The sequence below is a fragment of the Prionailurus bengalensis genome, chromosome A1 (genome assembly GCF_016509475.1).
Source record: "Prionailurus bengalensis isolate Pbe53 chromosome A1, Fcat_Pben_1.1_paternal_pri, whole genome shotgun sequence".
In the NCBI taxonomy this organism is placed as follows: domain Eukaryota; kingdom Metazoa; phylum Chordata; class Mammalia; order Carnivora; family Felidae; genus Prionailurus; species Prionailurus bengalensis.
The window spans coordinates 198,208,238-198,220,085 of NC_057343.1; the positions used below are offsets into that span (position 1 = coordinate 198,208,238).

The 11,848-nt window shown below is 39.5% G+C and overlaps 1 protein-coding gene across 9 annotated transcripts in view; it reads left to right on the forward strand.

Moving 5' to 3' along the window:
- Positions 1 to 11,848, forward strand: part of CSNK1A1 (casein kinase 1 alpha 1) — a 48,601-nt gene that overhangs the window by 7,834 nt on the left and 28,919 nt on the right. The window lies entirely within an intron of this gene.

Here is an 11,848-nt window from a genome sequence, read left to right on the forward strand (position 1 = left end):
TTTTCTAATGCATTGTATAAATTGATGGGATTAGTAGGCTAAAATACGGCTCTTCTATTCTCTGATGCAATAATTTTCTCTAACTTTAATATGTAGTTGTCTTAATTTATGATGTTGATACATACTACTGAAACAACTGGGTAGTTTGTTGAATTCAGTTTGGCTAAACATTCCTTTTCCATCTGTGTGCAAGAAAGAAAAGTAGAATCGACTGTTTGGACATTGTACATGGTCTATGTCATTACAACAGTCCTGTAATGGGGGTTTCGTACAAAGTGTGAGAGTGAGGGGTTAATTTGCCTAAAGTCACACAGCTAATGTGTTGTTTAAATAGATCTTAACTGCCTCTTCAGACTGTGCCATTGGTTCCCAAACTTTGCTGCACGTTGGAGTTACATGGAGAGCTTTAAAAAAAAAATTGACACTTGGCTCCTAACCTTACATATTTTGTTTAAATAGATCTTAACTGCCTCTTCAGACTATGCCATTGGTTCCCAAACTTTGCTGCACGTTGGAGTTACATGGAGAGCTTTAAAAAAAAATTGACACTTGGCTCCTAACCTTACATATTTTGTTTTATTTCTTTATTTTTAAAATTTTTTAAGTTTATTTATTTTGAGAGAGAGAGAATCCCAAGCGGGCTGTATACTACCAGTGCAGAGCCTAATGCGGCGCTCACACTCTTGAACTGTGAAATCATGACCTGAGCTGAAATCTTAAAAGTCCGATGCTTAGTGGACTGAGCCACCCAGGCACCACTTACATGTTTTGATTTATTGGGTTTGGGGGTATGCCTTAAGCATCAAGAGTTATAAAAGCTCCCCAGGTGATTCTAATGTGCAACAGAGTTTTTGGAACCATTTTACTGCACCATATTTCAAGGTTATAGTGCTTCCCTGCTCACAACCCACCAAGTCCCATCTTTCTAGAACTACAATTTGATAAGACTTATTTACCTCCTCCTGTGAATTGGGTTAATTCAGGAAATCCTATACTAAGAAACATGGCACTGGAAAATACACTATAATCCCATACAATCAAACGCTCTGATTTCTGAAAAGTACCTAACACCAGTATTTGAAATCATTTTTGTACTCACATGTCTCAGATACATTCCACAAGAAAGCATTCTAGAAATTTCTGGAGGGAAAGAACCATGTCTCGCTGAGGTATCTTTTACGTTTCTTAGAATAGTGTTGGGTAAAAAAGGCACTAATGATTCATAATAATGAAATTCTGCTTTTATTTATGTGCATTTCCTTTTTTAATGGAACCCTGTAGAAAGTTTGCTTCTACACATTTATAAAACTTCAGGAATACCTGATGCATGCATAGCTCCTAGTGGGAGTATTTATCATCTCTGTAGTACTTAGTATTTCTTAAGTATTCAGCTGAACTCCGTAGCTGGCTGCCAATTTACAAATGGAAATGTGATTGTACTAGTTCCTTCAGCTTTGAATGGTGTGTAAAACTACTACCATGTTATTAAATGCTAATGTCCGTGAATTTCACAGTGAAGTCTTGCTGTTGTGGACATTTATCAAGTTAAGTATCTATTAACATCTCTTAGTATTTCTTAGTGGTGTTGGCCTTTTGCAATTTCTTTTGGTTCTAGATCAACATAAGGACCTTGCAACTTTTGTACTGGAGGATTTTTAAGGGGGACAAGATGGTGACAGTGGCTAAGCACACATCGTATAGGTCATCCATACGTTTCATTTGTTCATTTGTGCCTTCATTAAGTGTATAGTGGAGAGATGTGCAAATTAACCTGAAATTGAGGTTTACTATATTTCACCTCACCTGGAAGCTACTCTAAGTATTTAATCTGTTGTATTTGCCTAGACTGCCAGACTATTCTGTCCTTAATGTGACTTTCACAGAAAGGAGAGTGTAAGATCTGATTATAAGCTGCTTGTTGGAAGGTAATAGCATGAAATTATTGTAAGTTTTAAGTGTCAATTTCCAGGTCTTTTAGTTGTATTAGAAGTGTCTAATACATTGTTCTTGGTAACAACTAAATTAATGAAATTCTCCTAAGCAGACTGGAGTTTATACCTTTACATAAATACCCTTCTTTTCCTTTCCTTTACTCTGCTGTTCGTTATGTATTGACGTCAGATTGTTTCCTTTTTGGCTGTTTGCACTTGATTACAATTATTCTTTTTTGTTGTTGTTTGTTTAAGAGCAAGTGGGCGGGGGGACAGAGGGAGAGAGAGAGAGAGAATCTTTGTAGTTTATTTATTTTGAGAGAGCGAGTGGGGGAGAGGGGGGGTGGGGGGGGAGGGGGGAGAGAATCCCAAGCAAGCTCCACATCGGTAAGTGCAGAGCCCGATGGTGGGGCTCGAACCCACGAACCATGAGATCATGACCTGAGCCCGAATCAGGAGTCCAGCTCTTAACTGACTCAGTCACCCAGGCACCCAGTTATAATTATTCTTACCAGAGAGTTCCACTTACTGAAATCCTGGTGTTCCCATTTGGAACCTCCATGATACTAATACTTTGTATCCCTCTTAAAGAACAGAGTAACGTTGTATCCCTCTTAAAGAACAGAGTAAGGTTAGCTTCTACTCTTCTAATGAAAGCTCAAATGTTCAAAAGTGTCTTGGTGAACTGAATAAATTTCACAACACCTCCTACAGTATTTTGTAGAGGATAAGCAAGAATTTCTTTCAGTCAAGAAACATATGAGTACCTACTATGTGCCAGGCATAGTTTAAAATACTGGGCACATTTCAGTTAGAGACAAATTTTGTGAGACTTCCATTCTTTTTGAGCATATGCCATGCATTTGGCATATTGTTGTGAATTTGTCTCTCTTGCTGAAAATTAAGAGGAAATGTATAAATCTCAGTGTGGATATGTTTCCTTAACATCAAAGGGATGGTATCTTGAGTATTAGCCCACAATAGTACCCTGAACCATACATAATTATTACTTACAGAGCTTGTTAAAGATGCCTGCAGTTTCAGATACATAGTAGGTGCTTAATAAGTATTGAATCAGACATTGGAGGAACAGATTTGGGGGAAAAACTTTTTTTTAAAAGATTTTAAGTAATTTCTACACCCAGTGTGGGGACCTGAACCCACAGCCTGGAGATCAAGAGTCTCATTCTCTACTGACTGAGCCAGCCGGATACCCCTGGAGAAAGAACCTTTAAGGAGGTAATTTACATACATAAACCACCTATTTCAAGTGTACAGTCGATTGGTTTTTAGTGTATGTACAGAGTTGTGCAACCATCACCATAACCTGATTTTAGAATATTTTCATCATCCCCAAAAGAAACTTGAACCCATTAACTAACAATCACTGTTCATATCCTGTCAGCCCTAGACAACCACTGATCCACTTTGTTTCTACTTAGAATGCTCTTTTAAAAATTTGATAAAGCCTTTATAATTGGTATTGTGAAAGCTGTAGGTATATTTATTGTCCACTTCTCCACATGCTGTCTTCCAGTAATACTACTACCGATATTAGAGTAGTGACAGTAAGGACTGACAGAAATCAGATCATTTGTGATCTTTTTTTTCTTTAAGTTCATTTATTTATTTAGAGTGAGAGAGAGAGTGAGCAAGTATGAGTAGGAGAGGGGCAGAGAGAGAGGGAGAGAAAGAATCCCAAGCAGGCTCTGCCAGCCTAGAACCCAGCGTGGGGCTTCAACCCATGAACCCATGAGATCATGACCTGAGCCAAAACCAAGAGTCAGATATCCAACCAACTGAGCCACCCAGGCCACCCCCATTTGTGATCTTTGAAATATAATTCTGGGTAGTATGGTGAGAATGATAACTATTTTGCTGGGAATCGAGAAAAAAAATGAGAGTGAGATGGCAGATGGAAACTAGGTTTTCAACAAGTTAAGTGGTAAGCAAGAAAAAAGGTGACCTTGTTTCACTGTGTCCCAACCATGCTGGCTACTTCCAGTTTGTTGTGAATACCAAACTTCAGGCACCCTCCTAACTCCCATCCATCTCTTTACCTGGCCATCAGCCATTTTACACTTCAGGGATCAACCATGCTTGTCGGAAAATGCTTGTCAGAAAAGATAGATTGGGTTGCCATAATTGGAGCCCTCTCGGCACTGGGCTCTCCATCAGATGTGTTACTTATTTGCATACACACACTGCTGTAAGCTATGAAAGCAGGAATTATTTGGTTTTGTCTTGTTAGATACCATAAATACTGCTTGTATCAGTAAATGGTGCCTTTAGTACTGGGTAATGAATAATATGTACCAAAGCACATTTTTTGGTTTTGTGTTTTTATAATTTTTTGGGTTAAGGAACATTTATGCATCTTTGAAGGCAAAGGGCAGGGAACAAGGAGACTGAGAAATACGAAAATTTTATAGCATTAATTCAAGGATCTTGGGGACGATATTGTCTGCAAGGGATTAGTAGTAGCAATTAGAAGGGTTAGGATGGAGAACAAAAGCGTCTTAGTTGACAGTAGTATTGCTGAGCACAACATACATTTCATGCCCAACTTTTCAGATCTTACTCTGCGGTGTCTTTACCTTAAAAATTGGGTTTTGAGGGGCGCCTGGGTGGCGCAGTCGGTTAAGCGTCCGACTTCAGCCAGGTCACGATCTCGCGGTCCGTGAGTTCGAGCCCCGCGTCGCGCTCTGGGCTGATGGCTCAGAGCCTGGAGCCTGTTTCTGATTCTGTGTCTCCCTCTCTCTCTGCCCCTCCCCCGTTCATGCTCTGTCTCTCTCTGTCCCAAAAATAAATAAACATTGAAAAATTGGGTTTTGAGGAAGAGGGGAACAGGTGGAACAAGTGATGGGAATTAAAGAGTACACTTACGATGAGCATTGACAGTGTATAGAATTGTTGAATCACTGTATTGTACACCTGAACCAACTAAAACACTGCATGTTAACTATACTAGAATTAAAATAAAAAACCTAATAAAATTTAAAAGAACCCAAAATGGTTTTGAAACAGGGATTCTTGATCTGGTACAGATATTCCTCATTCTACCCTCTCAAGTGGTAGCTAGGGGAAACAATGACATCTTTATTCTCATGAACTTCTAACCGAATCTAGTAAGATGGTCCCAGACTTCAGATCGTTTGACTGACTTACGATTTTTGGACTTTATGGTAGTGTGAGAGTGATACTCATTCAATAGAAACCATACTTTGAATTTTTGAGTTTTGATCTTTCCCCAAGCTCGCAGTATGTGGTATGACTCTCTCGGGAGGTTGCTGGGCAGCAGCAATGAGGTAGCTCCAAGTCAGCTAGGTGCTCATGAGGATAAACACCTGGTACATTTACAACTGTTTATACTCCTGCAACCGTTCTGTTTCCCCTTTCCATACGGTACTTAACAAATTACGTGAGCTGTTGAATACTTTATTGTAAAATAGGTTTTGTGTTAGAGGATTTTGCCCAGCTCTAGGCTAAACTTAAGCATTCTAAGTACGTTTAAGGTAGGCTAGGCTAAGTTATGGTATTCGGTATATTATGTGTATTAGGTGTATTTTTGACGTAGGATGTTTTCTTTTTCTTTTTTTTCAACGTTTATTTTTATTTTGGGGACAGAGAGAGAGACAGAGCATGAACGGGGGAGGGGCAGAGAGAGAGGGAGATACAGAATCAGAAACAGGCTCCAGGCTCCGAGCCATCAGCCCAGAGCCTGACGCGGGGCTCGAACTCCCGGACCGCGAGATCGTGACCTGGCTGAAGTCGGACGCTTAACCGACTGCGCCACCCAGGCGCCCCTGACGTAGGATATTTTCAACTTGTGATGGGTTTATCAGGACATAACCCCATGGTAAATTGGGGAAGATCTATTTCTATTATAAATGTAGGCAAGAAATCTCCACTATCTTTAGCAGTGCCTTACGGCTTTATCACCATATTTCCATAACACGTTATTGTTGCAGAAATCTCAGAATATTGTTTACAGTCATTGCTGCTTCAGAATTACAGTATTAATTAGATTTGCCTGTGTATCATTATTTAATGCATTAATAAAGATACATTACGGTATCAAATTTAAGTACTTTCATTGTAGTGAGATTTCCCCGTAATTTTCCTTTTTAATGCTGTGTATTTTCTGCATTTAAAGTATTCTGAGGGGGCGCCTGGGTGGCGCAGTCGGTTAAGCGTCCGACTTCAGCCAGGTCACAATCTCGCGGTCCGTGAGTTCGAGCCCCGAGTCGGGCTCTGGGCTGATGGCTCGGAGCCTGGAGCCTGTTTCCGATTCTGTGTCTCCCTCTCTCTCTGCCCCTCCCCCGTTCATGCTCTCTCTCTGTCCCAAAAAAATAAATAAAAATGTTGAGAAAAATAAATAAATAAATAAATAAAATATTCTGAGGAGTCCATAGACTGTCAGACGAGCAAAGGTGGGAGCTCCGCAGCACCAAAAAGTTTTAAAAATTTTGGTATAGAACGAGTTGTTCCACCTCCATTCTCCAACTTGTTTGGACAAGTTCTTTGTCATTGTGGCTGAATAACATTTAATGCAAGGTTGGTCATTCATTTGGTAGATTTCCAGTATTTCCTTTTTTTCCCCCCAATATTTATTTTCTTTTCTCTTTTTAGCCTTGTGTAATTCCCAGTTAGTTCCATGTTTATTAATGCCCTCCCCAGGCTTGTGAGACTGTAAAGGTGGGAAAATCAGCCAGTTAAAAAAGGTTGAACAGTTCTAAGAAAGAATTGAAAGATTGAATTAATATCTAAAATTTCTTGGGATCATCATATTATCAGTTACTACTTTGATTGCCATCCCTATAGCTAAAACTTCAGTTACTTCATGTCTAAGTAAGTTGCCAGTATGGAGAAATCCATCTAATCTGTGTGTGTGTTTGTAGTTCTGTGTATTTCGAGTGTTTTCTTTCTTAAACCTGATTCTTCAGTTTCCTACAGTAGCCAAATGGTATTGAGTGTCTTTTCTCTAGTGAAAATGCCCTGGATCTCAAACCATTTTAGAGGTATTTCTGCAAGTTATAAATCCAAAGGATTATGGATAAAAATTACATGTTGCTAGCCTTTTAAAATCTGGATTGCATTTTAAATGTGAAATTTCAAGAGAAGGAATAGATGGATGCTCTTACATTTTTGGTGGCAGGTCATTAAATTCTAGGTGTCTTGTATTAAAAATAAAATAAAGGCTACAAATCTACAGAGCATTTATGGCCAGGGAAGCTTAAGGAGAATGAGAATTATACAGCAATCTTGTTTATTGCGAATTAATAGAAAACCAAGAGGTAACCAGTATTTAGTTCTGTGTCTAGTTCTGTTTCAGAAAGGGCTGAAGAGTTACCATGAATGAGAATGTAGTCGAACCTGTCTTGCATTATTGGTTCTGTTTTCGTGATGAATGCCATTAGTAAGATGGAGCTTAATAAGTACTGACAGTTTTAGGTTAGAAGTTACAGCATCTGACTCAAGTTCACAGATGCCTGCAGCTTCCAGAAGTAATCAAATGAACACACTACCAGAAGGATTTGAGACTCTTGTATTTAAATGGAGAATAGCGGGGTTGTGTTGTGGTTGAGAGTGCCCCTCTGTTAGAGTCTGGTAATTTAGGGTTGTGGGGAGGAGAATCAGAAAGATTGTACTAGACCAGATCCATCCATCCATCCTTCCCTCCTTCCCTCCTTCCTTCCTTCCTTCCTTCCTCTCTCTCTCTCTCTCTCTCTCTTTCTTAACTTTTTTAATGTTTGTTTATTTTCGAGAGAGAGAGTATGAGCAGGGAAGGGGCAGAGAGAGAGGGAAACACAGAATCTGATGCAGGCACCGGGCTCTGAGCTGTCAGCACAGAACCCGATGCGGGGCTGGAACCCATGAACCGTGAAATATGACCTGAGCCAAAGTCGGATGCTTAACCAACTGAGCAAGCACCCAGGTATACCATCCGTAGATTAGATCTTACTTTCTACCCTCACAAAAAGGAACATAAAGATTGGATGATGGTAAGTTGGCAAGAAAATAAGTTTGATAGACCATATCTTGAGACTGGAGATGCTATCTTACAGCACTGATTCGACACTCATACTTTTTAGTGTTCAGTAAAGACTTTGAGACCTTGAGATTATTGACCTGAAGATGGGAAGGTAAAAGGCACAGGAACAGACTTGTACCAGTTAAGAACATCACCTTTAAATATCTATTTATGTATATATATATTTTTTATTTTAATTTTTATTTTTTAAGTTTATTTATTTTGAGAGAGGGATAGAGAGTGAGAGCTGGAGAGAAGGGGAGAGAGATGCAGGTTTCAACATTCTTAGTGTGGAGCCCGATGTGGGGCTTGAACTCCTGAACCATGAGATCATGACCTGGGTCGAAACCAAGAGTCGGAAACTTAACTGAGCCACACCAGGGCCCCTATTTATTTTGGGGGTGGGGGGGGAGAGAGAACGTGTGCACAAGAGACCCGCCTCCAAGTGGGGAAAGAAGAGGGGCGAAGAAAGCCTGAGAGCGAGAATTCCAAGCAGGCTCCACGCTCAGCTGAAATGGGGCTAGAACTCCCAAACTGAGTTCATGACCTGAGCTGGAATCAAGAGTTGGACGCTTAACTGACTGAGCCACCCAGGCGCCCTGAATGTAACTTTTAAACTTTTGTAATTACTTGGTTAATTTGAATCAAAGATGAGTAGAGTCTTCCTGATGATTTTATACTTGCAGTACAGAGTGTTTTTGTATTCCTTGTTTTGTTTTCCTCATCTGCCACATCAAGCACTCCTTAGCCTGTTAGAGCCTGTAATATGGCTTTTCATTCTTTAGTTCAGCAAATATTACTGAGCATTCCCTGCGGGGAAGGCATTGTGCTGGATACTGGAAATGTAGAGTTCTGAACAGAACACATACAGTGGCTGCCCATGTTGTATTAGTCTGGATTCTCCAGAAAAGAGAACCACTGGATTATATATAGATATACAGAAATATTTATTATGAGGCATTGGCTCACACCTGTGGAAGCAAAGAAGTACCATAGTTTGCGGTGTGCAAGCTGGGAGGCCCAGGAAAACCAGCGGTGTAGTTTGGTCCCAAGCCTAAAGGCCCAAGAACCAGAGGCATGGACATCCAAGGACGTCCAAGGCATGGACATAGAAGTCCCAGCTCTGACAGAGTGAATTTTCCCTTCCTCTGCCTTAGTTTTATTCCCTTTTTTATTCAAGCCTTCCACTTTAGGAAAGGTGATCTCTACTTATTCTATTATTCAAATGCTAATCTTGATTCAGATGCTAATCTCTGGAGACACCCTCACCGACACCCCAAAATAATGTTTTACCAGCTATTCCAGCATCCCTTAGTCCAGTCAATTTGATGCATAAGATTAACCATCACACCAATCAAACTAATAGTCTAAAGGGGAAGACCTACATGAAACAAGTTTTCTGTTATTAACTATCCTAGGCGTAGAGATAGAACGTATTTGGTTGCTTTAAGCTGAACTGAATACTTATGATAGTTATACTGATTTATAGTTCTTGGAAGTCCTTAGGTATTGTAGCAATACCTATTTCATGGGGCACCTGGGTGGCTCAGTTGGTTAAAGCGTCAGACTCTTGACTTTGGCTCAGGTAATGATCTCATGGTTCGAGTGGGTTTGAGCCCCATGTCAGGTTCCATGCTGACAGTGCAGAGCCTGCTTAGGATTGTCTTTCTCTCTCTCTCTCCCTCTCTCCCTCTCTCCCTCTCTCCCTCTCTTCCTCTCTCTCTCTCTCTCTCTAAATAAACTTAAAAAAAATGTTCGTCATTTTATTTTCTAAGGGTTTTTTTATTTTCATAAAGAGATTTCTCAGAGAAAAGAAAACCCTAGCTTCAACCCTCCAACTATAACACTTCTAACTGGTCGCCATGTCCTTGTCTCTCTTCTTGCCCATGCCTAGGATGCCCTTTTCTACCTTCCCTATCAAAATATTATCCCTTTGTCAGGATCTAACTGGTAACAGACTATTTCACAAGGTTTCTTTGGAAGGATTTAATTCTTATTGATTTTTTGGTTTTCTGAATTATTTAGGCATTTTTTTTTTGTCAGCCTCAGTGACTTGTGCATGTATTTTCTTACATTTCTGCTTTTTATTGTCTTAATTTTTTAACTAGGTTTAGTTTAGATATTGGTTTTGGAGGAAGGGACATGAGAGCAAAGAGGTGGACTTTGCCTTCTCTAAGCATCTTCTTCAGACCTTAAGGTAGATTTTTTTTGTGCTCTAAATGGTTATATACCTTCAGTCTACTTCATTGATTGTTCAGGTAACACTGAGTCTGAAGGCATTGATTTGAAACAAATGGAAAATGAGACTCCTGCACTTTTTTTTTTTTAACTTTTCATCTATTATATTGCTTGGTTTTTTTTTTTCATGTTTTGAAACTTAGTAAGAATAAGGTCCAAATCAAATCAGTTCTTTTTTTTAATCTAATAGGTATTTGAGTACCTACGTTGTTTTGTGTACATCACTTTATCATAGTGTACTGACTGGCAACGTATATTATACTCACATAAAAAAGGCACCAGGAGGTGCGCCTGGGTGGCGCAGTCGGTTAAGCGTCCGACTTCAGCCAGGTCACGATCTCACGGTCCGTGAGTTCGAGCCCCGCGTCGGGCTCTGGGCTGATGGCTCAGAGCCTGGAGCCTGTTTCTGATTCTGTGTCTCCCTCTCTCTCTGCCCCTCCCCCGTTCATGCTCTGTCTCTCTCTGTCCCAAAAATAAATAAACGTTGAAAAAAAAATTTAAAAAAAAAAGGCACCAGGATATTGTATTGTCAAAGGGTTTGATTGTGGATATAAGTAGTATCCCAGTGGCTATGGGAATTCTGTGAAATAGGAGACCAGTGTGGAACAGACTACTTAAGGAAGACTTCTTTGGTATCTGGGTATTAAGATTTTGAAATTGAAAGTAGAGAGTTAGAAGCTAGTTTAGAATAGAAGTGGAGGGGCGCCTGGGTGGCTCAGTTGGTTAAGCGTCCCGACTTCCATTCAGGTCATGATCTCATGGTTCGGTTCTGTTCGTGAGTTTGAGCTCAGCATCAAGCTTTGTGCTGACAGCATGGAGCCTGCTTGGATTCTTTGTCTCCCTCTCTCTGCCCCTCCCCCCCCACCTCTCTTTCTTTCAAAAATAAATAAACATTAAAAAAAGATAGAAGTGGGAAACATGGAGGTGACGGTAGGAACTGAGTAAGTAGCTTTTAGATAAGTAGTAGACTGTTCCGGGCTCCTTATCCGTGTGGTATCAGTTTTTATTGGAGTTAACGAAGAAATTATTCCAGTGTAGTTGTAAAATAACTTGTTCTTAAAAAATTTTCTTTTATACTGGCCAATTTTCTTTTCAAGCAGAATTAATAATCTAGAGAAGTTTAAAATTTAAATGGTAGTGCTTATTTTTAGGAAGGTACCCTTACCAGAAATACAGGAATATAGGAACTTGAAATCATTTATTATAGTGATTCCTAGCCCTTGGAATCTCTAAAATTAAAAGTAGATATTCCTGGAGTTTTTGGAGACAAATTGTATATTTATCCACAGTAATAAAGCATTGGATAATTAAAACAGGGCTCCAATTAAAAGCAAATGTCATCTTTGTTGTAATACTGGTTATTTTCTGTAATTAAGCAAAAATGTGACTACTTTTTTAAAAAAAGAGCAAGTAATTATTGATTAAATACAACATGGTAGCAAATGGGACAGGAGTTCTAAAATAAAAGAGATCTTTGCTTTGTAAGACCAGTATAGTTTCCTTTATTTCTTCAAATAGGAAGTAGTATCAGATGAGATTAAGGAATTTGCTAAAGGTCATAGGAATCAGTGGCAGATAGGTATAGAATTCAAATGGTTAAGGTTACCTGCAAATTCTTTTTTTCCCAAAGTTTTTATTAAATCTC